The sequence below is a fragment of the Myotis lucifugus genome, unplaced genomic scaffold (assembly GCF_000147115.1).
Source record: "Myotis lucifugus unplaced genomic scaffold, Myoluc2.0 scaffold_110, whole genome shotgun sequence".
NCBI classification, from domain to species: Eukaryota; Metazoa; Chordata; class Mammalia; order Chiroptera; family Vespertilionidae; genus Myotis; species Myotis lucifugus.
The window spans coordinates 1,915,309-1,942,811 of NW_005871158.1; the positions used below are offsets into that span (position 1 = coordinate 1,915,309).

The 27,503-nt window shown below is 41.9% G+C and overlaps 1 pseudogene; it reads left to right on the forward strand.

Moving 5' to 3' along the window:
* Positions 1-7,429: 7,429 nt before the first annotated feature.
* LOC102420036 lies at positions 7,430-8,774 on the forward strand (annotated as a pseudogene).
* Positions 8,775-27,503: the final 18,729 nt, after the last annotated feature.

The following is a 27,503-nucleotide window of genomic DNA, read 5'->3' on the forward strand; positions in this document are numbered from 1 at the left end:
TAATTTATTTATTTATTTCTTTTTGGATGAAGCCAGTAAGAGATCAGGGAATTTTTCTTTCTTACCTTTAACTCAATCTTTCCCATATTGTTCTAGCTCCTCCTCCTCTTCCTCCTCTTCCTCCTCCTCCTCTTCCTCCTCCTCCACTTCCCCCTCCTCCTCCTCAAATACACAACTGTACTGTATTTGCTTGACAAATATTAGAACTCACTCAGCTCAAGCAACCAGCTGTCTCCCCTAGCCAAAGGTAGATGATCTGAGTAGGATCCCTAGCAACAGCCAGGCCCCCCCTAAGTCATCAGGGCTAGATTGGGGCTTGGTAGAATTGATGGGAATGGGCCAAGGGGAGAGGATGAAAGTTTCATTGACAGGGACAAAAGATAGTTCTTGTAGTGCTGATGCCTGGAAAGGGGACTCCAATTACAGCAGCCTCTGGTCAATTGTTATGTTATTTTAAACACACACACACACACACACACACACACACACACACATATCTCATACTAAACCTTCTTTGACTTAGAATGCACTTTGGTTCTATCAGGGCTGTTTATACACAAATGGGAAAACATTCAGCACAAGTTCACAGTTTTTAATACAAGTTTAACTAGCATTTATTGAGCACTTATTACATGTCAAGCACAGGGAATATTGAAGAGTTTGTGAGATTTCTTTTTTCCCACTAGGGCAGTGGTTCTCAACCATCCTAATGCCGCGACCCTTTGATACAGTCCCTCATGTTGTGGTGACCCCCAACCATAAAATTATTTTCGTTGCTACTTCATAACTGTAATTTTGCTACTGTTATGAATCGTAATGTAAATATCTGATGTGCAGGATGTATTTTCATTGTTATAAATGGAACATAATTAAAGCATAGTGATTAATCACAAAAACAATATGTAATTATATATGTGTTTTCTGATGGTCTTAGGCAACCCCTGTGAAAGGGTCATTCGACCCCCAAAAGGGTCACGACCCACAGGTTGAGAACCGCTGCACTAGGGTGACCAACCAGATCCTGTTTGGGACTGTCTTGGTTTCAGTACTGAAAGTTCTATATACTGGGAAACCCCCCAATCCTGGCAAACTAAGATGGTTAGTCACCCTAACAGATTACTAACATAGGGTCTCTGTCCTCAAGGAGCTCACAGTCCAGAGGTAATGGAGGAGCATACATAGGTGTTTCATTCAGGAGGAAATGGCAGTCTGATATATTTACTGTGCCCATTAATGCTATAATATAGGAGTGATTTTCATCCATTATAAACTCTGAGCATTAGCTCATTAATAGATTACACCGTGAAATGGAAATTATGGCACAATTTATCATTCAAGCAAGGTTTTGTTTTTGTCTGAAATAAACTATTTTTCCCCCTGGAATAAATTCTCCTTTCACTCTGTTCTGTTAGTGATCCAATTTTTATGATGTTTGTCTACTGAGTATATATATATATAGGCATTGTCTCCACCAGAGCTGTCCAGCAGAAATATAATGCAAACCACATAGGTAACATAAAAATTTCTAGTAGCCACATTTAAAAATAAAAACAGGTGAAATTAATTGTAATAATATAGTCTATTTAACCAATATATTAATAAAATATTATTTTAATGGGATCAATGCTAAAATTAGTGAGATTTTTTATTTTTTTTATTTATTTATTTTTTTTTTTTTTAAATATATTTTATTGATTTTTTACAGAGAGGAAGGGAGAGAGATAGAGAGTTAGAAACATCGATGAGAGAGAAACATCGACCAGCTGCCTCCTGCACACTCCCCACTGGGGATGTGCCGCAACCAAGATACATGCCCTTGACCGGAATCGAACCTGGGACCTTTCAGTCCGCAGGCCGACGCTCCACCCACTGAGCCAAACCGGTTTGGCAGTGAGATTTTTTAAAAAGTAAATCTTCAAAATCCAGAGTAGCCAAATTTCAAGTACTCAGTCACCGTAAATGACTAGTAATTACAGTTTTGGATCCCACAGGTCTACACATAGCTGTTACGGAATTTACCAGGCGACCGCAAAATACACAGGAGTACCCAGAGATACAGGAAAAACCCATTTATTTCCAGATGTACTAATACTGTGACTCAGGGGAGCCTATTTCCAAATCCTGAGTAAACCAATATGGAGGAAGCCTTCTCTTTATACCCTTTGGTTTCTTTGTCCCCCAAATATGGATCATACTTCCGGAACTTTCACAGGCTTTGCAAAAAGCCCCGTGTGTTGGGATGGGGGCTGTGAGACTACACCTAAAGGCCTGGCCTGGAGCCAATACTGATAACCCCCTCTGGGGGTTGTGTATTGTTCATGGTTTATGGCCTCTGTAAAATGGGAGTATTTAGGTAAACAGGTCTTGCAAGACCAGATCATTAAGGAAGGGGCAGTGACTAGACCAGTGATGGTGAACCTATGACACACGAACTCATTTTTTTGGTTGATTTTTCTTTGTTAAATGGCATTTAAATATATAAAATAAATATCAAAAATATAAGTCTTTGTTTTACTATGGTTGCAAATATCAAAAAATTTCTATATGTGACACGGCACCAGAGTTAAGTTAGGGTTTTTCAAAATGCCCACACGCCGAGCTCAAAAGGTTCGCCATCACTGGACTAGACTATAGGCTAACAGGAATGTGCATTAGGGATACAGAGTCAGGCTGCTAGCACTGCCCCCCCCCCAAATGTCTTATTTTCCTCATCAAGCCAAGTATAGAATAGAAAGAGTTTGATAACTGAAGTCAAAGCTCTTTGCCTAAATTAATAGGCAATTTTGAAGGAAAGAACTTCTGCATAACTTTTGACTTCTTAATCATTTGGATCATCCTGCCATCCATCCCTAGGTTCCAGCTGAGTTGACTCCGAATTCTAAGCACCAGAGCTGAAGTGCATGCAAAGGAAAAGTGCCAGCAGGGAACTACACGTTCTTCCTTAACTGCGGAGCCACACTGAGCACATTGTGAAGAGGCCATTCTTAGGCCTGGTTTCACAACATCCCAGGTGTTTCCAATTATCTCAAAGGGTGTCATAAAATTTGCAAAACAAAATACAATTTAAATTCTTGGATATATAAAAAGCAATTATTGTACATTCCTCACGGTATGTTCTGGATGGGAAGGGAGATTTATGAAATCCGGCAAACAATGAACTGATGTTGTAATTCCCAACAGGCTGCAAAACACAAACAAAAATAATGTGACAAGATGATAAAGGCTCCAGTAGAAAATGCTGGTTTGGGTTTAGAAAACCCAGTTCTCCGTCATCGCTTTGCCAAATGACTTATCTATGCAATGATGCTGAATGAACATCCCACCTTTCCCTCTGTTACAGATTCTTTTTTTTTTCTTTTTTTTTTAAATATTTTATTGATTTTTTACAGAGAGGAAGGGAGAGAGATAGAGAGTTAGAAACATCGATGAGAGAGAAACATCCATCAGCTGCCTCCTGCACATCTCCCACTGGGGATGTGCCCGCAACCCAGGTACATGCCCTTGACCGGAATCGAACCTGAGACCTTTCGGTCCGCAGGCCGACGCTCTATCCACTGAGCCAAACCGGTTTCGGCTACAGATTCTTTAAAAATATTTTTTTTATTGATTTCAGAGAGGAAGAGAGAAGAAGAGAGAGCTAGAAACATCAATGATGAGAGCTAATCAATCATTGATCAGCTGCCTCTTGTACACCTCCCACTGAGGATCAAGCCTGCAACCTGAGCATGTGCCCTTGACTGGAATCGAACCTGGGACACTTCAGTCCACAGGCCGACGCTCTATCCACTGAGCCAAACTGGCTAGGGCCCTCTGTTAAAATTTTTTTATTCTCCCCTTTTGTATGCTTATAAGCATTTCCACTGATTTTGCTCATTGACCCTCAAAATAATTGCACCCATATTATAGTTTTTCCCCATTATTTATTCATTTTGCAAACATTTACTGAACAATAAGTCTTCCTATGTTTCTGGAACCAGGTTCTATACAAAGGGTCAAGGGAGTCCAGCTAGAGAGCGAGGAAGTCAGCTCTGGGCCTGGCTGAGGCTGAGCCCAGGTGGGCTCGGACTTTTAAAGTAGAAGGGTGTCACTGGATCCAGCTGGGAGTGTGGGGCAGAGGAGCAGGAAGCCTCTTATAGCAAATGGACTGAGCCCAGGGAGCAAACCTGCTGAACATCTATCAGTTAACAATGTCATTGTCAGTTAATATCTCAACAGCTTGTGGTTGGACTGGGGTCGCCCTTCCCTCCAAAGGGACCAGAAGCAGGCAGAACAGGGATGATCCTGGATGAGAAGCAACTTTTTTTTTCTACTTTAACACATTTTTCTCCTAAACTAGCCTTGACCTGCCTTCAAGGTAATATCAGTGACACCTTTGGCACCACTCCTTTCTTCCTTTTATATAATCATCAAATAATGTTGGACGCCTACTAGATGCCAGGTGTATTTGTGCCAGGGATAGGAAAAGGAATATGACACAGTCCCTCACTCCAGAGTCCAGGTGGGGGAATCACTCATGGGCACATGTATTAGGATGTGGCACTTACACTGGCAAAGACAAATTTGGGAAATGGGGGATGGTCCCCTACCTAGTATCTGAGCTCAGGAGCCAGAAACTAAGAAGAGGAACATCTCTCCACCGCTCCCCTAGGTCCTTAGAAATACTCAGGAGGGCTTCCAACTTTCACAGCTCATGGGAACTGGAGCATGACATATGTGGCAGATGCGAGACGATTTTACCTGGATTTTGAGGGTCAAGGAAACCCCCGGCTGACATCTAGTAATACTGGGATGGCAGACATGACTGGATGCAAGTGACTTCAATGTCCTCACTTTGGGGCAGTGGTGTGTACCAGCGTGTGTGTGTGTGTGTGTGTGTGTGTGTGTGTGTATGTGTGTGCGCGCGCGCGCGCCAAACAAGCCTCAGAGTTGCAGGGACCCACACGGCAAAGGCTGTTCCCTGATTCCTAGATCAGAGCTCTGTTGGAATTGGCATATCCTTAGACATCCTTTTTTCTTTTTTCAAAATCCTCCCTTTAATGACTGAGGAGCCAAGACCTAGAGACGTGCAATGACGTGTCACCAGGGGCTGGGACTAGCCCCCATGTATTTCTGACTCCCGTGTCCCTCTTTAGGTCTTGCTGCCTTTTTGAACAACTCTGTGAGCAATTAGGGCAGCACAGCTATAGACAAAGGAAGACCTTACCTATGCCCACTTTGGGCAAGTTGAGGCAGCACAGGCTAAGTAAGGTCCTCTGCTTGTCAACATGCCCTGTGTAATTGCTTATAGTGCCCCTATAAGCTCTCTTCTGGCCAGAGAGTCTTGTCTCTCTTGTTCAGGGCTGTATCCCAGCACCTGGCAGTGAAGGGTGCTCTCTCACTGTTGATTGATTGAGTGGATGAGATATACTCCATCCAGCTTTAGTCATAGAAACCCAGACTGAAGCCACACGAAGATTGGGCTCCTTCCCACCCTCGGCCTAGGTGGCAATAATTCCCTGTATTCAGATGGCCCTTTGCTATTTCCAAACCTATTCACTTGCTTGGCTACATTCAATCTCGAGTATCCCTGCAGGGTGAACATTTGTCTGAGAGTAAAGCAAGTCTTAAAGGTTCTGGACTTGTCTTTAGCACTTTTATTCAGGCCCACAAAACCTGAAAAACCAACAAGTTGCTGTATATTATGTAGACTCCAGGGGAATTGCATCATTTCCCACAGTTTAAGATTGAATCCTAAATGTATGGCATTAAAGGGACTGTCCCTCCCATGGTTGTCTGTTGCACTGTAATTCATTCAACTGGAGTCCTTCCTGGGGACGTTCAGCCCAGATCTAGGGTGAGCACAATGCAGCTTTCTTACAAGCCTCTGGGTCTGGGAATACAAAGGATTTTCAGTCCAACACAGACATGGGTTCACACCTTTCTCTCATCTCACTGGAAACTTCCTGAAGGGAAAGGCCACATCTGTGCTGGTCAATTCTACAATCCAGGACCTAGCCTTTTCAGTGGATGGATGGATGGATGGATGGATGGATATGGATGGATATGGATGGATTAATGAAATTTCAAGGAATCTTCCCACTTCAGAGAAGCTTTGAGTCCTCCATCCTTTGCTATTCAGTTGATTTCTTCACAAAGACCATTATCATGACCAGACAAAAAGGAGTGCATTAACTGACTCAAAGAGTAGTTAAAGTTCCCCATAAGGAATTTCTCCACAAAGAAAAAGAATCTAGGGGAAAAGTAATATTAAAAATGCACATGGATATTTTTTAGCACCAGACACTTTATCTTATTTTGTCCTCACAAAAAGACATTCTGATAGAAAGAACAACGATTTAGTGACCATTTCCCTATGTAGGTTATTTTGCTGAGGACTATCCATGCATCATCTCATTTAAAATCCACACCTTAATCAGGCCAACCCTATTATTATCGCCATTTTGTAGATGAGGAAACTGAGGCTTATAGAGATGAAACATTTAGGATGGAACAGTTTTAAGAACTGAACCCAATTTCAAACCATGTGGTCTTTATTGCTATGACTTATGGTAAGGCAGGTAATTTGATTTTCTTTTCAGGCTCAGAGAGCTCAAGAATTCTGCTCAAGCCAGTAAGTGGTAGAGCCAGGACTCAAACCTAGGTTGGCCTAACTTTGTTTATTTGTTTATTAGTGTTTTTTAATCCTCACCCAAGGATATGTTTTTCATTGATTCTAGAGATAGAGGAAGGGAAAGGGGAAGAGAGAGAGAGAGAGAGAGAGAGAGAGAGAGAGAGAGAGAGAGAAACATTGATGCGAGAAAGGGACAAGGAGGAAAAGGATGGAGGCGATGGAATGAATGGCATCTGCCACCTACTGGCTCCCTCCATAGACACAAAGATAGAAGTCAAAGTGATATTGCTATTGAAGGGGCAGGTGAGACCCTGGACTCCAGTCAAGCTGGATTGGGGATGGGCCCTTCCCCTCTCCTCTGACTTGTTCAAAGCTGGGACTGGAATCCTTGGGAGCATCCAGAATTCACTCTTGCTGGGAACACTGGCTTTTTCCTGATTGACGGAGTCACCTCAAGACAGGAGTCCTTGGACACAAGAGGAGGAAGAGGGCTGAGGCAGTGTGATAATATGAGCTGACCCATTTAGTGTGAAACATGCCCCCTCTATGGACATTTTCAGGCGTGGGCTGAGGTTACACTTCTAAATGAATGGAGGTGATCAGGCAGTAGATATAGACCTATAATAATGTTACCACTTAGTGCTTGCTGAAGGATACTGTGCTCTATCGAACTACATGAATTACATTTCAGCCACACATAAGAACTTCTCAAAGTGAAATTGCTTTGAATGCATTACTTACCTCAACTCTTAGCTTGTCAGGGACAGTAATCAGAACCCCATGTCTTCTCCTGTTGTCTGTGCCTGCTAACGCCCAGCCATGCACGAGCACATCTCCATCCTTGTTGGCCAGATGGGCAAAGCTTGTTGGGAGCTTTACTGACTGGGACTTGGCATCCAGCCCAATGGCCAGATGCCAAGTGAAAAAACCATTAGGTGGGGAGATGACTCCTTCAACACCTTCTTCAGTGAGACAGGAGCTGGCCAGAATGTGCCCAGGGCAGTGTTTGTAGACCTGAATCCTACACTGATGAAGTTTGCACGGGTACCTACCACCAGCTATTCTACCCAGAGCAGCTCGTCACATGCAAGGAAGATGCTGCCAATAACTATGCCTGCAGACACTACACCATTGGCAAGGAGATCATTGACCTCGTCATGGACCAAATTTAGAAACTGGCTGACCAGTTCACAGGTCTCCAGGGCTTCTTGATTTCTTACATGTTTGGTGGGGGAACTAATTCTGGGTTTCACCTCCCTACTGATGGAACAGTTGTCTCTCTGTCAATTATGACAAGAAGTCCAAACTAGAGTTCTCCATTTTCCAACCCCTCAGGTTTCCACAGCTGTAGTTGAGCCCTACAACTCCATCCTCACCATCCATACCACCCTGGAGCACTCTGTTGTTTTGTGGTTGACAACGAGACCATCTGTGACATCTGTTGTAGAAACCTCAATACAGGGTGGGGCAAACATAGGTTTACAGTTGTTCGTATGGAAAATAATACAATAATTAATAACTAATAATACAAGAATAAACTCTCCATTTCATGTTCTCACAACTGTAAACCCACCCTGTACTGAGTGCCCAACCTACACTAACTGCCTTATTAGCCACATTGTGTCCTCCATTTCTGCTTCCCTCGGATTTGATGGAGCCCTGGATGTTGGTCTGACCAAACCCAAGAGCAACCTTGGGGCCCTAACCCTACATTCACTTCCCTCTGGCCTTATATGCCCCTGTCATCTCTGCTGAGAAAGCCTACCACAGACAGCTTTCTATAGCAGAGATCACCAATACATTTGCTGAGTCAGCCAGATGGTGAAATATGACCCTCGCCATGGCTTGCTGCTGCTTGTTGTGCTGTGGTGATGTGATCCCCAAAGATGTCAATGCTACCTTTGCCACCATGAAGACCAAGCATGGCATCCAGTGTGTGGACTGGTGCCCCACTGGCTTCAAAGTTGGCATTAATTACCAGCCTCTCACTGTGGTACCTGGTGGAGATCTGGCCAAAGCACAGCGAGCCGTGTGCATGCTGAGCAACACCACAGCTATGGCTGAGGCCTGTGAGGGAGGCAACCAATTGATGCTTTTCTCTCGCAAAGTCTGGCCAGAACTTCCCCATGGCCCTGTTACCCTGTTAGTTGTTTCTGAGTTTTAGAGTTGGAAAATCAGGTTCTTTGAGTATAAAAACTCCATCAACCATTCTTTACTTCCTAGAAGTACCTCAGAGGCCTCACGAAATGAGCTGCTGACGTTTATTTGTAATCAAGGAAGCCAATAATTTACAAGGGAGATAGTCTATTCCAGAATCTCTTTACAAGGTAATAGACCTCCTTGTGAAATAAAAAACATAATAGGAAATTGCCTAATAGGCAGAAAATTATATAGCAGGAAGAATAGGCCTAGTAAAACTTATTTAATACTAGAGGCCTGGTGCATGAATTCGTGCACCAGTGGGATTCCTCAGCCTGGCCTGTGGGATCAGGCCGAAACTGGCTCTCTGACACCCCCTGAGGTGTCCCGGATTGTGAGAGGGTGCATGCCAGGCCGAGAGACTCCACCGGTGCAATATCGGGGCTGGGGAGGGACGTGGGAGATTGGCCAGCTGGAGAGGGATTGTGGGAGGGCTCTAGAGCATATCTAGCCCATCTTGCTCAGTCCCAATAAGCTGGACCCCAGCAGCAAATTCACCTACCGGTGGTCAGTGCACATCATAGCGACTGGTTGACTGGTTGACCGGTTGACTATCTGCCCCCAGGTGGTCAATGCACATCATAGCAAGCAGTTGAGCAGTTGAGCAGCCTTAGCATATCATTAGCATATTACCCTTTGATCTGTTGAATGGCTGACCAGACGACCAGACACTTAGCATATTAGGCTTTTATTATATAGGATTGGGGCTGGGAAAATCTATTGTTACCTCTTCTATTCCCTTCACCCCTTTTTATTCATGGAAAAGAATTTTATCTTGAGTTTGAATTTTAGCTCTGATGTTATTAGCTGTGTGACTTTGGGCAAGTTGCTTAACCTTCTGAGACTTCATTTCTACATAGATCCAGTGGAGATACCTACAAATATAGTCTTTCTCTTAAATGGTGTTGGATGCACTGAGATTTGGATTCTCAAATGTTGTTAAGTAGACTGTAATTTTCATAAGTCCTTTGCTAGGTGAAAAGGTCAATGTAGTAATTTTTCATCATGCTAAATTCATTGAAATAGTTAATGTTAAAATATTTTTTATTTCATTAAATTATGGTGATAAGAATTATCTTTTTAAAAAATGTCCTGCCCTGGCTGGTGTGGCTCAATTGGTTGAGCTCAGTTGGTTGAGCATAGTCCTGTGGTCACCAGTTTGATTCCCGATCAGGGCACATGGCTCCTGGGCACTGAGGGAGGCAACCAATCGATGCTTTTCTCTCGCATTGATCTCTCTCTCTCTCTCTCTCTCTCTCCTTCCCTCTCTCTCAAATCAATAAAGACATATTATTATTTTTAAAATATATTTTTATTGATTTCAGAGAGGAAGGGAGAGGGATAGAAAGAGATAGAAACATCAATGACGAGAGAGAATCATTGATAGGCTGCCTCCTGTACACCCTGTACTGGGAATCGAGCCTGCAACCTGGACAAGTGCCCTGACCAAGAATTGAACCATGACCTGGTTTATAGGCTGATGTTCAACCACTGAGCCATGCAGGCTGGGCAAAACATATTATTTTTTTAAATGTCCTTACTTAGCTGTTTAAGAAGTGGATCTCTCTCTCTTTTTTTTTTAGATTTTTATTTTTATTTTTATTTTTTTTATTAGTTAAGGTATTACAAATGTGTCCTCATCTGCCCCATTAACCCCTAACCTCCCCCCCCCCGACACACACACACTCATGCTCCCATCCCCCTGTTGTCCATGTCCATTGGTTTGGCTTATAAACATGTATACAAGTCCTTCGGTTGATCTCTTCCCCTTACCCCCTCCCTCCCCTACTTTCCTTCTGGGGATTGATAGCCTGATCGCTGTTTCTCAGTCTTTGGATCTGTCCTTTTTCATCAGTCTATGTTGTTCTCTATAATCCACAAATGAGTGAGATCATGTGGTATTTATCTTTCTCTGACTGGCTTATTTCACTTAGCATAATGCTCTTCAGTTCCATCCATGCTGTTGCAAAAGGCAAGAGTTCCTTCTTTTTTACTGCAGCATAGTATTCCATTGTGTAGATGTACCACAGTTTTTTAATCCACTCATCTGCTGATGGGCACTTAGGCTGTTTCCAAATCTTAGCTATGGTGAATTGTGCTGCTATGAACATAGGGGTGCATATATCCTTTCTGATTGGCGTTTCTGGTTTCTTGGGATATATTCCTAGTAGTGGGATCACTGGGTCAAATGGGAGTTCCATAAGAAGTGGATCTCTTAATCTAGTCACTCAGGATATGGGCCTGCACGGGCACAAATATTAAAATCAAGCAATTCCAGGCAAGTGAAAAGGTGTACCCTCTTTCACTTTCAGGTCTTCTATTTGGTTAATGGTTTCTGTGAATGTAAGAATTCTGAGATTTCTCAAACATGAAATTTTAGTGTTACTCAGTCTTGTACTTCTAATTTTTCCCAAGAGGGAATGTTAGCATTTGGTGGCATGACTTGGGCTATGTAAGACCATCAATAGGGACACAGATACTATGGCTGAACCTGGTTGGAGTCCCGAGCTCCTGTTTGGGAGATTTGTCCAGCAGGCAGAGCCCCGAGAAGGGAACTTTGGAACCAGCAGGACAGATAGGTGACTCTATTGAGGAAGACTTCAGCCTGTGGCTTTATATGAAAAGAGAAAGTAAGAGGGCAGAAGAAAGGTAGAAAGGAAGGGAGGGAGGGAGGGAAGGAGGAAAGGGAAGCGGGGAATTATTATCTGAGCCAGGCAACTTCTTGAAATAAAAAATTCATATTTCCCGCTGGAGAAAAAAAAAAAAGAAAGACTAACAGTTAAAATTTGGGAGCTAGATGGTAAGTGGCACCTGTTGTATTTAGAGGCAGAGTTATTTACATAACAGCACCCCAGGCACCACTTCAAAGACACACAAGTTATCATTCTGTTCTGGAAACTTGAGTAGAGGGGACGGGAGAAGGAAAAGGAGCCTCGGGGAACTAACTAAAGCCCAGGTTGGGTGGATGAGGCTGCTAGTCGGGTGAGAGCACCCTACGGTAGAAACCCTCACTCCATTCTTCATCCTTGTCAATCATCTAGTTCAGTTCTGAGCCAGCCAGCCAAAGTTTTACCCTCATTGACAAGCTTGCGAAGGCTTTTTGTAATTTGTAGTTGTCTGTAACTATTTTGGTTCTTGTGACTCTTCACATAAATTGGAGGAGGATGAAAACCCAAGCTGGGCCTTTAAAAAAAATGTTTTTATTGATTTCTAGAGAGAGAGGAAGGAAGAGGGATGGAGAGAGAGAAACATCAATGAGAGAGAAACCTCATCAATTGGCTGCTTCCTGCATGTCCCCCACTGGGGACTGAGCCCACAATCTGGGCTTGTGCCCCAACTGGGAATTGAACCAGTGACCTCCTGGTTCAAGGGTAGATGCTCAACCACTGAATAACACCGGCCAGGCCAAGCTGGGCCTTTTGGGAAACTTCCTAGGCTGCCCTCTCGTTGGAACAGTTGGGGATAAATGTTATGCCAGAATATTTGAGAGTGTTTGCAGTCATGGGACTGGGAAGATCATCTAAAGGTGGATGAGATATTTCTTTGCTTAAAGGATTGAGGCCCGTACTTCTGTATTGGAGGTAAGACTGTGGATGGATAGGGGAAGATAGCTATATCTCTCACCCTCATCTATATATATAAAAGCCTAAGCGAACATCCGACCGTTCACCCATTCAACCGTTTACCTCTTTGTCCGTTGGCCTGTTCAACTGTTCACCCAGTAGCTATGACGTGCAATGTCCACCAGGGGGCAGACGCTCTGACCAGTAGAGGAGAGAGCCCGATTCCTCACAGAATCAGCCGTGGGTTAGGTTGCTGCTGGGGCACTATTGCCCCCGAATCTGCTTCACCCCCACCCTGGCCTGGCCTGTGGGGATCGGGCCAAAACTGGCTCTCTGACATCCCCTGAGGGCTCCCGGATTGCAAGAAGGCAGTTTTGGCCCAATCCCCGCAGGCCAGGCTAAGGCACTCCATTGGTGCACGAATCTGTGCACCAGGCCTATAGTATGTCATAATAGTTGAAAAAACTTGGTGATATTTGGTGTGGTGGTTGTGTTTATGGAGGAGGCAGAGGGTTTTGGTCACTGAAATGCATAGAATGTGGTTAGCTCCAGTTGTGTGTTCAAAGAGGGATTTAGACTGTCATTATAGTTTGTCTGGACTTGCCTCCTCACTAGCTTTCTTGCCTCAGTGGCACCAAAGCTGCTCTGCTGACTCACAAGAGCTGACTGTGGATGTCTTTTCCTAACTCTGTAGTCAGTGACATCAAATTGATCAGCTTGAAACTGGCCATGCTGGGAGTATTTACACTACAGAAATTGGCAAGTGCCACAGATCAAGATTTTTGTTTTCCCCTAAAGATCCAATTTATCAGCATTGCCCATCACTGCTTCAATTCCTGTCCCTCTCTATTCATTTCTTTCCACAGATGCGGTGGTCCATCCACGGATAACCCTGATTATCATCACCTACTGTTTAAACCATCCAATGTCTTCCTGTTGCTCTGAAAAAGACCACAATCTTCACCATGCCTTATGAGGCCACCCTACACAGTTTGGCCCCTACAAATCTCCCCTGCCTTTTCCTTCATTCTGCTTCACTTCACTATATGGGCCCCATCAGTTCTTTCTAAGGAGCTTCAGTTTCTCACCACAACTTCTTTGTTCTATGGTGGATAGAGCCATTTGCTGCTCACCAAATATTCAGAAACTTTCTCACATTTCCCAGCCCACTTGCAGTTGGGTGGGGCCATGTGATCAGTTCTGATGAGTGAGCTGTGAGCAGCAGTGACACTTAGCAGAAGATTTAAGAGCTATCCTTCCAGCTTTCTCTTCTGCAGCTGCAATTGTAGAGGCCATATGTTGAGGCAGCAGAACCACAAGATCACTTGGTTGGTTGCTGAGTCAGCACAGAGAGGACAGCTGTCTTTAGAGAGCTGCCTGATTGTCTGGGCATGAGAAGAAAATAAACATTTATTCTGTGTAGCCACGGAGAGCCAAGATAATTTTGTTGCTGGAAAATAATTTAGTCCAGCAGTTCTCAAACATTTGGGTGTCAGGACTCCTTTAAACTCTTAAAAATTATTGATGATCCCAAAGAGCTTTTGTTTATGTGGCTCATATCTAGCAATATTTCCATATCAGAGATTAAAACTGAGAAATTTTTAAAATGTACATATGTTGATTAATTTTAAAATGACAATATAAAACTATTACATGTTAACATAAATAACATATTTTTAGGAAAAAAATGGCTAGCTTCTAAAATAAACTAGTGAGAATGACCACATTTTACATTTTTCAAATCTCTGGATTAATTGAAGACAGCTGGATTCTCATTTCTGCTGCATGCAGTCAGCCACAATCTGTTTCATTGCTGTTGTTGAGGTACATGAGGAAAATTTGGCCTCGCACAGAAATGTAGTTATAAAGGGGTATTTTAATAACTGTTTTTGATGGCTGTGGATGTTCTTTTGAAATACTACCTCAAACTTGACAAGTGGTAGCTTCTTAAAAGTTAGTTACAATATGTAATCTGAAACCAAATTAATGAACTTTTCATACAATCTTGCACTTTGAGTGAATCTTTTACCTGTGCATGATTTGGTAACTTCATGCATTGCTTATTTGGAGAAGATTGGTTCACTGAGTTACAGAGATCTTCCAAATGTTGGCATATTTCATTACACAATATATTAAAAATTACATTGATTACTATTATGTATTAGGAATTTGTCAAGCTCATGGTAGTAGCCACAAGTTTTCTAAAACTCTAATTTCTGTTTGAAAGCTTCAGTTTTATCATTGCCAACAAACACTGCCTGTTATCTCCCTTGAAGTGACAGTCTTGCATTATTCACTCTCAAAAAAATAAAAGTCTACCAAGAATCTACGTTTGAAAAACCATCGTTTGTCAGTAGTTTTTTCTCAAGTAAAAACTGTGTTCCATGATAAAAGCGGCCAGTACTAGTTACAATTCAAAAATCAAGTGCTTTTCCTCAAGACAACCATCGTACTCCTGTATACAGTAGACGTGCTTTATACATATTTCCCATTTGTCACACAACATTAAGAAGATGTGTACTCAAGGGTAGTGATTTTTAGAGAGAGTGAAAGGGAAGGAGGGAGGGAGAGAGAGAGAGAAAAAAGGAGAGAGAGGAAGAGAGAGAGTCAGAGAGAGAAAGAAATATCGATGCCAGAGAGACACATTGACTGGTTGCCTCCAGCATGCGCTCTGACCAGAGGCAGGGAGAGAACCCACAACCCAGGCACGTGCCCTTGTCCAGAATCCCTTCAGTGTGCAGGCCAACACTCTAACCACCTAGCACACCGGCCAGGGCCAGGAATCAGTATTTTAACGAGCTCTCAGGTAATTCTGGTATGCAGCTCGAATACAGAACTGGGCTGGAAAAGAAGTAGTGGACTCCAGTGTTCATGCCGGAATACTTGAAAACCAGGTAAAGAGACCCTGAGAAATTAACATATGACTGTCAGTCACAACCATGACTGTCAGTGCTAGAGAAGCGTGCATGGGATTGGGGCCAGTGCCACTCCCACTTCCTGAGCCATGGGACCACCCCTGAGTGATCTCAACCTTGTGCTGCTCGAGTGCTCCTTCCATAATCTACCTTTCAAGCAGCATGATCTCAAAATCTGTTGTTCACACCTTTCAGTTACTTGAACTAGAGGCATGATGCCCTAGAAAGACAGGTGCGTGATTAAATTCTGCTTACAATGGAACTCCCGAAGGGGGTCACATGCTGAGAGTGCTGGGAGCAGTGCTTATAATAAGCCCTTGTTTATAGTTCAATTAGAGTTCAATAGCTCAACAACTCCCTTCTCCTGCTTCTGCTCCCCAGCCTCCCACCCAATGGTTTCCTTCTAATACGGTTCTTTAAGCTACTCTCTAATGATGGGGTGGGTACACGACCCAGGTCAAGTTATGCTTTTAATGGTGTTTACACAGTTGAAGTAGCTCAGCTTGTTAGGCCATGGAGCTGCAAGGACAGGCAGAGCATCTGCTCAGGGCTCTGTTAAATTAACCTTTAGTCAGTTTGCCCTAATTGATCCAGTGCTTCCCTCCCAGGGCATTTTAAGTATTTAAAAGCATGTCATGAAAGATCTGACCAGCCTGTAACCGTGGTGGTTTAAGAGAACTGCTATAGTATTCCTTTTGAAATATCTTGCTGAATTAAGAAGTATTTAGGAAGTATTGGGCTGAACATAAATTAATTAATTTTGGATGAAATTAGTCTTTAAAATGTGGACCCAAAATGGATGCATGTGAAAGACCTTGTTTTAGACTCAAGGAAGAGTTGCTGCAGCACTACATCTGTCCACCTGGTCAGAACATTTGTAGGAGCCTCTATTTTCCACCAACAGAGGGACACGGGGTGACTTCCTACGGCGGAGGGAGTAGACTTCAGAGAACTGTCCCAGGCTCAGATTGGGCTCCAGCTGTGGCCGGAAGCTTGCCCTCCAGAGGACAATGGCATGGATGGCATGTGATCTGGAAAGGGCGAGCCCCAGGTGAAAACCTCAGCTCTCCACCTACTGGCTTTGTGGCCTTGGTTAGTCTCTTAACCTCATTAAGCTTCCATGTTCACATCTGTAAAATGGGGGTGATAATGGCACCTACCTTCCAGGGTTGCTATGAAGATGAACACAGATAATCCACTATGAGTATACAGCACATCTTAGCAAAACAAAAAACAAAGCAAGACAAAACAAAACCCAGTCAGCCAAATAAAACCAACAAAAACAAGAAACCTTGAAGAATCAGATGCAACTTTTTAACTACTTAAAACTGCCACTGTCCCCTTCTCTCCCACCCTTATTTGTAAGCATGCTAGTTGCAGTGACCTAAAAACACACACATATGCATAAATAAATGCTATAGGAGCCTAAAGTTCAAGTGCCCACAGGAAGTTCAGCACAAAACTGCAAACTGAGGCCAGGCCCCTTGATGGCTGCTGCCCCCAGAAGAGACTCCCAGACTCGTGAGGGTCCATGAGTGTCCCTCCTGAGCACATATCACATTCCCCAGCCTCTACTGCAGTTCGATGTCGCCCCCGATTAAACTCTGGACCATGGAGTGAGGAGGGCCTCTTCCAGGCCTGGCCTGGGAAACCCTCACAGGTACAATCCTTGCTCTTTTTTCATTTGCTGGCTGAATGGAGCGAACACCAAGGACACCAAGAGCCTACAAGAGGGCCAGCCCGGACTAAAGAGGGAAGGCCCACCTCCTGCTGACCTTGGACTCTGACATAAATGAGAAGTAAATTCTTATTGTGTGAAGCTACTGGTACTTGTGGTGGTGGTTGTAGGAGTTTGCCTATCTTGATGGGTACAATGGGCTTTTCTATTTTTTGCTGGTGTCCGCAGGGTGGGTACAGCACCAGAGAGGCAATCAGGAGAGCTGGTCCTAGACTAGGCTCTACCTCTCACTTCCTTTAAATTTTTTTATTTTTTGTTAATCCTCACCTGATGATACTTTTCCATTGATTTTTAGAGAGAGTGGAAGGGAGGGAGGGAGAGAGAGAGAGAGAAACATCGATGTGAGAGAGATCCATCGATTGGTTGCCTTCAGCACACACCCTGACTAGGGCCAGGGATTGAGCCTGCAACTCAGGTACGTGCCCTTGACTGGACTCGAACCTGGAACCCTTCAATCTATGCCAACTCTATGGGTGGATGCTCTATCCACTGAGCCAAACCTGCAAGGGCAGCCCCTCACTTCTTGATGGACCTAAATAGTCTCAGTGTCTAAAAAGCTGAGCGTCTAAAAAGGTTAGTGATTCCTTCCTCTTTGATGATGACACAACTGGCTCTCTGCCTGTGCAGAGACTTGGCCAGGAAAGACCTCGGCTGAGCCCTTGGAGGGAGATGCCAGCTGCCTCTCCCTCCTCTCCCTGGAGCTTGATTATGTGCAGCTCAGCAGCTCAGCACACTGCAGACTCTGGCTGTCACTTAGACTAATTCCATGACTTTGGCCAACTCCATTAACCACTTTGCGCCTCAGGTTCCTTAACCATGCAATGGAAATAGTAAATCACCTACCGAAGAGAGTTCTAGTAAGAATCAGAAATAAGTTTTGTAAAGCCGCAGTCATAGTGCCTGACACTAGAGGTCACGGTTATAGTGCCTGACACTAGAGGTCACACAATGAAAGGCTGCTGCTATTAGATTAGTGTGCTTAAAACTTGGTGCATCCCACAAACATTTCATGAGTACTCACTATGGCCAGGCAAATTGCTAGAAATGCAGAGGCAAGTGGGTGGACATGTCTCTGTCCTCGATATATCAGTGCTCTGGTCCTGGCAACCTCTGACCTTCCGCTGAACACACACATAACACACATAACACATATAACACGGCAATCTGAAGTAGAAAACAAAGAACTGAATTTTCAAAGAGTTATCTGGGGCCAGATTTCTGCTTTCCCCCCATGTTGTTACATGAAGTCAGGTGTTCTTTCCTTAAGGAATTTCTCCCTCTTAGTCCAAGGGTTGGCAAAATTCTGTGGTTAAACCTTGGGCAGTAGTCAAATCTCAGAGGCTTTCAGTCAGTAGAAAAAAACAAATCCTCAGCTACAGCTTGAGCCTGACGTTTTTGGTCTAAAGGAGCTTGGAGAATAGGGAGAGGTCAGTGTTAAGAATCAATGTCCTACTTCCCAGGGGTGGGAGAGAGGGAAACTGGAAGACTTGAAGGGTGTTAAGATGAGGAATGGATAATTATGTCTCTGCTTTTCTATTCTGATTGTAAGATCTTTAATAGTCATTCCACACACACTCTAACAAAGCTTTTAAGGACAAGCTTAAGAAGGATTAATTTATAAAGACCTAAGTGATAGAAACCTCTAAAATATAGTAAAGGGAGAAATGATACTCAAAATCACAGAGTTTAAAAGCTAGAGAGAACTTCAAAGGTTATCTAACTCAGATTCTCAAATGCTGATCCACGATTAAATTGTCACAGGTCTGTGATGAAAAGAAACACTCAGGCCAATTGTATGGAGTCCTTCCAAACAATTAGTTACTCATTTTAAATGACTCTGCATTCTAAGATGGTCTTTTAGTTTTTGGTTGAACTATTCTTTATTTTACAGAATAATAATAGTATTTTAGATGGTAGTTTGTTTTTATCTTTTGTACATGGGTTTTTTTTTAAATCCTTGCCTGTAAAAATAAAATGGCACCCTGGCTGGGTAGTCAGTTGGTTAGAGTGTTGTCCCGATATGCCAATGTTGCATGTTTAATCCCTGGTAAGGGCATATACAAGAATTAACCAATGAATGCTTTAATGAGTGGAACAATAGCTCTATGTTTCTCTCTCTCTCCCTTCCTTTTTCTATAATATCAATGAATCAATAAAAAAATTTTTAATGGCAATTCTATCCTGGTCCCTATGGTTTTTGAAATGTTGTTGTTCCTTGAAAGCCAAAATCTAGAAATCACTCATCTAACTCAACCACTACATATAACATATTGAGAAGCTAATCCCTAAGAAGTTATTCAATATCTCCAAGTTTGGAGACAATGTCAGAATATGGAAGCTTACTTTGATAAGTGGAAAGAAGAACTTATCCCTCAAAGCAAAATGAATCTGAAGATAGCTTTTCTGTAGATGCTAATAACAATTAGTCTAGCAAAACATTACCATGAAGTGGAGTAGACAGAAAATCACTGAAATGAAACCAGTTCTGGGTTCTAGTCCTTTTTGTGCCTCTAACAAGACTTGCAATCCTGGGGAAATCCCTCAGTTTCTCACCTGTAAAATGAGGGGTAGAGGCAAGATGATTACCAAGGCCATTTCCTGATTAAACAGGAGACAGCGTGATTTAATGGCAGAAAGTTCAGATTCTGGAAGAGACTGTGTATTTTGAATACTGACTTTGATACTTATGACCTTGGATAAATTTCTTAAATCTCTCTGTGCCTTAGTTTCCTCATGAGTACAGTGGGGATGATGATGGAACTTACCTCATGAGGAAAAATTAGGTAAAAATTGCAAAGCACTAGATTCTGATATATAATAAGCTCTCAATAAATACTAAATACTACCAGCAGTTGTCTATGCTTTTTTCTACTTGAAACGCTTGACCCTCATCACTTGGGAATATAATTGCTCTGCATAAATTGGACTGTGCCATGGAGCAGATCCTACTGTGAAAGGATGAGCAACTGAGGAAATGGCTAAGAGGACTCCAAACACCAAGATGCAATAATGAGTGTTGGTGCTATTCAAGGCACTTTAGTCCTCAAAACAAATCTCTGAGGTAAGTAGAATATTCTGGTTCTTTAGCTATAAGCTCATTAAATGCAATCCCCCACTTTGTCCTAAATTACAAATCTCCTCTCCTGAGGGTTGAGGGGAAGGGATGCAGTAGGAGATGGATAGAGAAAGGGATGCTGGTAAATCATGAATGGCTTTACCGGCATCTCTCCAGTGGGCAGATGCTGAGCAGAGTGGATCCTGGGAAGGAGGAGGACGTCTAGAGGCCGACAGAAGGAGCTAGAAAATGAACCCAAGGGATTAGGTATTGAAGGCACACATGGGCTAAGAGAGGGTGGAGAGCTGATACTGGAGTCAGCCTAAGGCCGCTTTGCATGTACTTCCTGTGTAAGTGGACAAGCCTCATTTACAGGCTAGGGAATGAGTGGACATTGGGTGGCAGTTTATTGTTCTAGGAATAGGTAAAACGAATTCCCAAAAATATTTCTCTGATATGGCTCCAGGACAGTGCTTAGAGGATGCCTGTAAATCTTCTCTTTTACAACATATGAAGCAAATTAGAACTATGGTCCTAAATCTTTCACCCACAAAAGTAATATTCTTTAGGTCAAAGTTAGGAATTTGGTGTGTCAGAGATATCTGGCAAAATGCTCAACTTGTCCTTTCTCCCTTTTTAAGGAAAACTGCAGAGGCTTAGGCTGGGGTTGAAAGAAAGGTGGCCACTGGAGCCAGGCTGAGGAAGCCACCCAACGTAGCCTTCCAGGGGACGGATCCACACCTGTGAGATCGTCTTGCCTGAAAAGCCCCACCCAGGAAACTACTTCAACTAAGTTTGAATGGGGAGGCACAGAGACAGGAGTAGGCGCAGAGACCCAGGGAAGAGAAATGAACTAGCACACAAAGATACATGGGGCCAGTGAGAGTAGCAGTCACCATAACAACAGAGCACCAGAACGGAGACCTTTGACGTTTGTCACTGAAGAGGGGACAACCACTTGGATTCTAGGCCTGTCTTGGATCTTGAATAGGAGCTGCTCCTTGGTTTCCCTGGGATTCTTGACCTGTCTATGACCCTCATGTAATAGACATGTTAATCACAAACCCCTGTTACTTAAAGTAATTTGAAGGCTGTATTCCTTACAACCAATAGAACCTAACAAAGAAGGAATCTTGGCGTTAGTATTTATGATTGGAGGTGTGTGGGGAAATCTGATTGGATGAGTATAATTTATCAGGCTGCATAGAAGAGAAGACTCTTCTAAGGAACACAGCTGATCCAGGCACAGAAGATCAAGCGGGTTCAGAGAATGGTGGAAAGAACAACCTGACTAGCAAGAAGGATGAGGAAGGATGGCAGGCTGTGGGGTTGAAATAATAGAGTCCAGATTATTAGTGGTCTGTTTGCCATGCTGAGATTTGGACAAGATCCACTTCTCTGTTAGTTCCTTTCAGGTTACAAATGCAGTTAATGTTCACAGACACGCTCAGAAAAAGGAGGCCAAGAAACTATCATGTCAGCTGCACAATCAGGTCTCACGGAGAAGCAGAATGTCAATCAGGACACAGCCATGGCTCTAGGGAGGTGACGTTATGAGGCCTTTAAAGAAAACTATTTGAAATTCCAGATGATGCCATCTTGCTTTTCACAGCTCCATATTCCAGTCACATCATGGCCCCCTGGAACATTTTCTTACTTAAAGTTGCCAGGGCTTGAATGAAAGACGTGTAAGGAATATCTTCATATCGTCTTTCACATTTAAATTCAAATATTCATGTTTAATGAACCACAGGCCAACTGACCTAAACTGGGGAACATTAATTGTTCAAGGACCAGAGTGAAGTCAGCATTAGTGTGATATGGAGAATCCCTTTAACCATACTTTAATTAAGTGATGGGATGTTGGTTCTTCATGAAACATGGCATGAAAAGGTCTGGGAAATAAGTTGTAATCAAAATGATGGTGATAATAATAGTAATAATGACTTCTTTATCTCCTAGTTAGTAAACACTATGGCTTAAAAAGACTCCAAATCACTGTGTGATATGATGGACTTCTCATTTTATGGTCCAATAAGAATGATTTTTAAAACAAACTTTGTAAACTTTAAGGGCTCCAGAAAGAAATATGTGATCTGTATTAAGCCCTAAAAGCCTCGTTTCATAAACTTTAAATTCAGTTCAATTTCTCAAACAAGGGCAATACATTCAACAGTTTGCTCCCACAATGTAGTTCCTATAGTGAAACTCAGCATTTATAATTTCTAATAATTGCTGTTTACAGATATTCACCACAGTGCTGGTCAATGTATAAGTTGGTGCAAACTTTCAGAAGACTATTTTTTAACTAGAGGCCTGGTGCATGAAATTCGTGCACTGGGGGTGGGGGGTCCCTTAGCCCGGCCTGCGCCCTCTCACAGTCCGAGACCCCTCAGGGGATGTCTGCCTGCTGACTTAGGCCGGCTCCCCTGGGGATCAGGCTTAAGCCGGCAGGTGGACATCCCTCCTGCAGTCTGGGACCCCTCACTCCTTACCACCCATCTGCTCCCTCTTTACCGCTTGGCTGGCTGCTCCTTAGCACTGCTGCCACTACCACTGTGCTTGCCAGCTGTGAGCCCAGCTTCTGGCTGAGCAGCGCTCCCCCTGTGGGAGTGCACTGACCACCAGGGGGCAGTTCCTGCATTGAGTGTCTGTTCCCTAGTGGTCAGTGCGCATCATAGTGACCGGTTGTTCTGGTCATTCTGCCGTAATGGTCACGTAGGCTTTTATTATATAGATACATATCAGAAGTCTTATAAATGATCATATATTGGTAATTCATAAATTTCTCCAGGTATAGTACCCTAATCAGATATGTTTCAAATTAATATCCAAGGATGTTTATATAGCATTATTTATACTAGCTCTAAACTAAAAACTACTAAAAGGTCCAATTATAGAAAACTTGTCAAATAATTCATGGTTAGAGCCATGTGATAAATTATTAAGAAGCCATATAAATTTATTTTCAAAGAATATTCAATGTCATGGAATGTTACTTACAATATAACCTTATTTGAGAAAAGAAGGACATAAAACTATACACACACACAAACACACATATTCATAGATAAAGTTTTTTTTTGTGTTTATATATTCTTTTTAAATGGTGTAAAAGAAAGTCCAGAAGAAAACACTCTAAGTTGAAATATGCAAGAATCAAAATGTTAATAGCATTTATATTTTGGTAGTAAGATTACCCATGTTTTCATATTTTATTTTTTAAATTAATTTTTCAAATGTTTATCACTGCATATGTACTATTAACATAATCAGGAAAAGTTTTATTTAAACCACACACAAAAAATTTGGGATTGTCATTAGTTGAAAAGATGATTATATTCAGAAAACAAAGAACAGAGACCAAAGTTTTCACTACCCCTAAACTATTGACACAGTTACAGGGAACAAGGTGGTGACCTGATTTAGGTTGCTATTTTTTTTTCCCCAGCTCACTTCTTGGGGAAATTCACAAAGGCAAACCAGATTCATTGAGCTCTTCCAGACCTATCATCATCATCATCATCATCATCATCATCATCATCATCATCCTCACCATAACTAGCAGTTGTTGAGCATGTACCAGGTGTCAGGCACTGTTGGAAGGATTTCATATACATTATCAATTAATCCTCATAACTATCCTTTGAAGTAGGTACTATCATTCTCCTATTTTACTGATGAAGAAACCAAGCAACAAAGAAACTTGCCCAAAGTTACACTATTCATAAAAAGTGGAGCTGGATTCAGACACCAGGCAGTCTGATGTGTTGTAATGCAACGCTCAATGCTACACTGCTTCTCAGCAATCATCAGAGAATAGTAGACGTTTTGGAACTGGAAGAGATCACAGAGGTGTTTTTGTTTGTATGTGTGTGTTTTGTTTTTGTTTTTGTTTTTTTAATAAAGGAATTTTTTTTCAAGTCAAACTCTCTTGCAATTCTAATGTCTAAAACAGATTTTTAAAAGGAGGGGTTACTTCTGGTTTAATTGAGGCAGAGGCTGGGGTCCCTTGCTGTGCCTCTCCCTCACGTCCTATTGAGGTCACTGTGGTGCCTCACTTTTGTCACCTCTTCTCAGAAACTATTGTCCCAATACAACTACTTCTACTGAAGAGATGAGAAAGCTGAGTTCAGAGCTTTTAAAAGATCTGCCTGGGTGCGCCCACTTAAGTATGTGCATAAGTCAGTGTTTCTCCAGTATACATACATTATCCAGGACTCTCTGTTACAAGGAACCCAACTCAAACTTGTTTAGAAAGAAAGGGAAGTTATTAGTTCAAATAATTAGGTAGACCAAGGAGATAGTTTCAAGTATAGATAGATCTAGGAGCCCAATATGACCAATATGACAGAAGAGACTCCGTTCCTACCTCCATTTCTTAGCTCTGCACTCCTGTGAATTGACTCCCATTCTCAGAGAAGTCCTAGACATTGTATACCTATACCCAACAGTCGTGGACATGCAGGACTCCTGGGTAGTAAACTAGATAGTCACTATCATCTGTCCATCATTCTAGTCAAGAAGATTGTGTTGACCTTTGTTTTTGTTGGTGGTCTGATGGTTAGGTCTTCTAATCCCCATTTTAAAAAGAGAAAATAAATGAACACAGTGCTCAGTAGTCCATACCATGCATCACCACCTTCCATAGGCGCTGTGGGAATGAGTTGCTGGTAGCCAGACAATCTGTTTCATTGATCTCTAGGTCTGTTTTTTCAATAATACCACACTGTTTTGGTTTCTATACATTTATAGAAAGTCTTGAACTCAAGGGTAACTCTCCTCCTTGGTGGTGGTAGTGGCGGTGATGGTGTTCCTGCTCCTCCCCATCCTTCTCCTCCTTCTTTATCAAATCTATTGATGTATAATTTACATATAATAAAACTTACTAATTTAACTGTGTAATTTGATAATGTCTCACAAATGTATAAAGTCATGTAATTACCACAATCACAGTATAGAAGAGTTTCATTATCCCAGAAAAGCCTGTCAACACCCCCCTGGCAACAGCTTTCTATCAGAATTTCCCTTTTGACAATTTCATATAATTAGGATTATACATATCTTGTCTGTTATGTCTGATTTCTTTCACTTAACATAAAGCTTTTGACATTTCACTGGTATTTTTGCATTTATCAGTAGCTTGCTCCCAGTTACTGCTAAGTAGAATTTAAATATATGAATATGCCACAATTTGTTTATCCATTCACACGTTTATGAACATTTTGTTGTTTCTATTTTTTTGGCTATTATGAATAATGCTGCTCTGAACATTCATGCACAAGCCTTTGGGTGGGCATATGCTTTCATTTCTCTTTGGTAAATATCTAGGAGTGAAACTGCTGGCCCATATGGTAAGTTGATGCTTAACATTTTGAGAAACTGCCAAACTGTTTTCCAAATTGGCCGTGTCATTTTACATTTCTACCAGTAATGTACGAGGGTTCCAGTTTGTCCACATCTTCCAAATACTTGGTATTGTCTTTTTTAAAAAATTATTGCCATGGTAGTGAGTATGTAGTTGTGTCTTGTGTTAGTGTTAATATGATGCAGAGCATCTCTCAGGTCCTCATTTGCCATCTCTGTATCTTCTTGCTGGAGCGACTGTTCAAAACTTTTCCCCATTTTTAATTGGGTTGTCTTTCTATTTGATTTGGACTGAATTGTGTTCCCCAACCCCAAATTCATATGTTAAAACCTTAACCCCCAATGTGATGGTTTTTGGATATGGGCCTTTGGAAGGTAATTAGGTTTAGATGAGGTCATTGAGGTGGGGCCCTCATGATGGAATTAGTGCCCTTATAAAGAGATACACCAGAAAGCTTAGCATCTCTCTCTGCCATGTGAAAACAATGAGAACACTACCATCTGCAAGCCAGTAAAAGCACCCTCATCAAAACCCAATTGTGCTTGCACTTGGGTGTTTGGCTTCAAGACTCTAAATGTGAGAAAATAAATTTCTGTTGTTTAACCTCCTAGTTTATGGCATTTTGTTATGGCAGTGCAAATAAACTAAAATACTACTGTGAAAGTTCGTTATGTAAAATAGATATTTCTTTGTTGGACATATGTTTTTCAAATACTTCTCTCAGCCTATGACTTACCTTTCCTTACCTTTTGCTATTTCCTTACCTTTTGAAGAGCAAACATTTTTAATTTTGCTGAATTCCAAATTATTGATGTTTTCCTGTTATATTCTGTGCTTTTGGAGTCATATCTTCCAAACGCAAATTAAGATTTCATCTTATGGGTTTTTTTTTCTTTTTTAGATATATATTGATTGATTGATTGATTGATTTCAGAGAAGGAGAGGGAGAGAATCATTGATCGGCTGCCTCCTGCATGCCCCACACTGGGGATTGAGCCTACAACCCGGAAATCAAAACGTGACCCCCTGCTCAACGCTCAACCACTGAGCCATGCCGACTGGGCTTATGTATTTTTCCAGAATTTTTATAGTTTTACTTCTTACATTTAGGTCTATTATCCATTTCAAAGTAAAATTTTTTCTATTGTATGATACAATGGTCAAAATCATTTATTTTTTTGCAGATGGTATGGTTATTTAGGTGTTTCAGTACCATTTATTGAAAAGATTATTATTTCCTTATTGAATTGCATTGGTATCTCCATCAAAAAGCAATTGACCCTATATGTGTGAGTCTATTTCTAGACTCTCTGTCCTACTGTATTGATCTGTATGTACATTTTTGTGCCAACACCACACTCTCTTAATAATAGTAGCTTCATAGTAAATCTAAGCCCTTTGTATTTTTATATGAGTCTAAGAATCAGTTTGTCACATTCTATAAAAGAAGATAATGGTACTTTGAATGAGATTTACATTAAATTTATAGATTAAAATTTGGGAAGGATGTATAATATCTATTAATCCATTAATATAGTATATTTCTCCATTTATTTAGGTGTTCTTTAATTTAACTCAACAATAATCTATAGTTTTTATTGACTTCATCTTGCATGTAGTATGTTACATTTATTTCTAAGAATTTCATCCTTCTGATGGCATTCTAAATAATATTGTTTTGTTCATTTCAATTTTTCATAGCTTATTGCTAGTATAGAGAAAAGTAATTGATTTATGTGTCTTGTATCCTACAACCTTGCTAAACTCACTTAATTAGTTCTAGTAGCTTCATTTACCTGAAAAAAGGTTTTTCCCCTCTTCATTTTTTAAAAAAATATTTTTATTGGGTTTATTTATTTCAGACAGGAAGAGAGAGGGAGAGAGAGATAGAAACATTAATGATGAGAGAGAATCATTGATTGGCTGCCTCCTGCACGCCCTACACTGGGAATTGAGCCCGCAACCCGGGCATATGCCCTGACTGGGAATTGAACCTGTGACCTCCAGGTTCATAGGTCGATGCTCAATCACTGAGCCATGCCAGCTGGGCTCCCC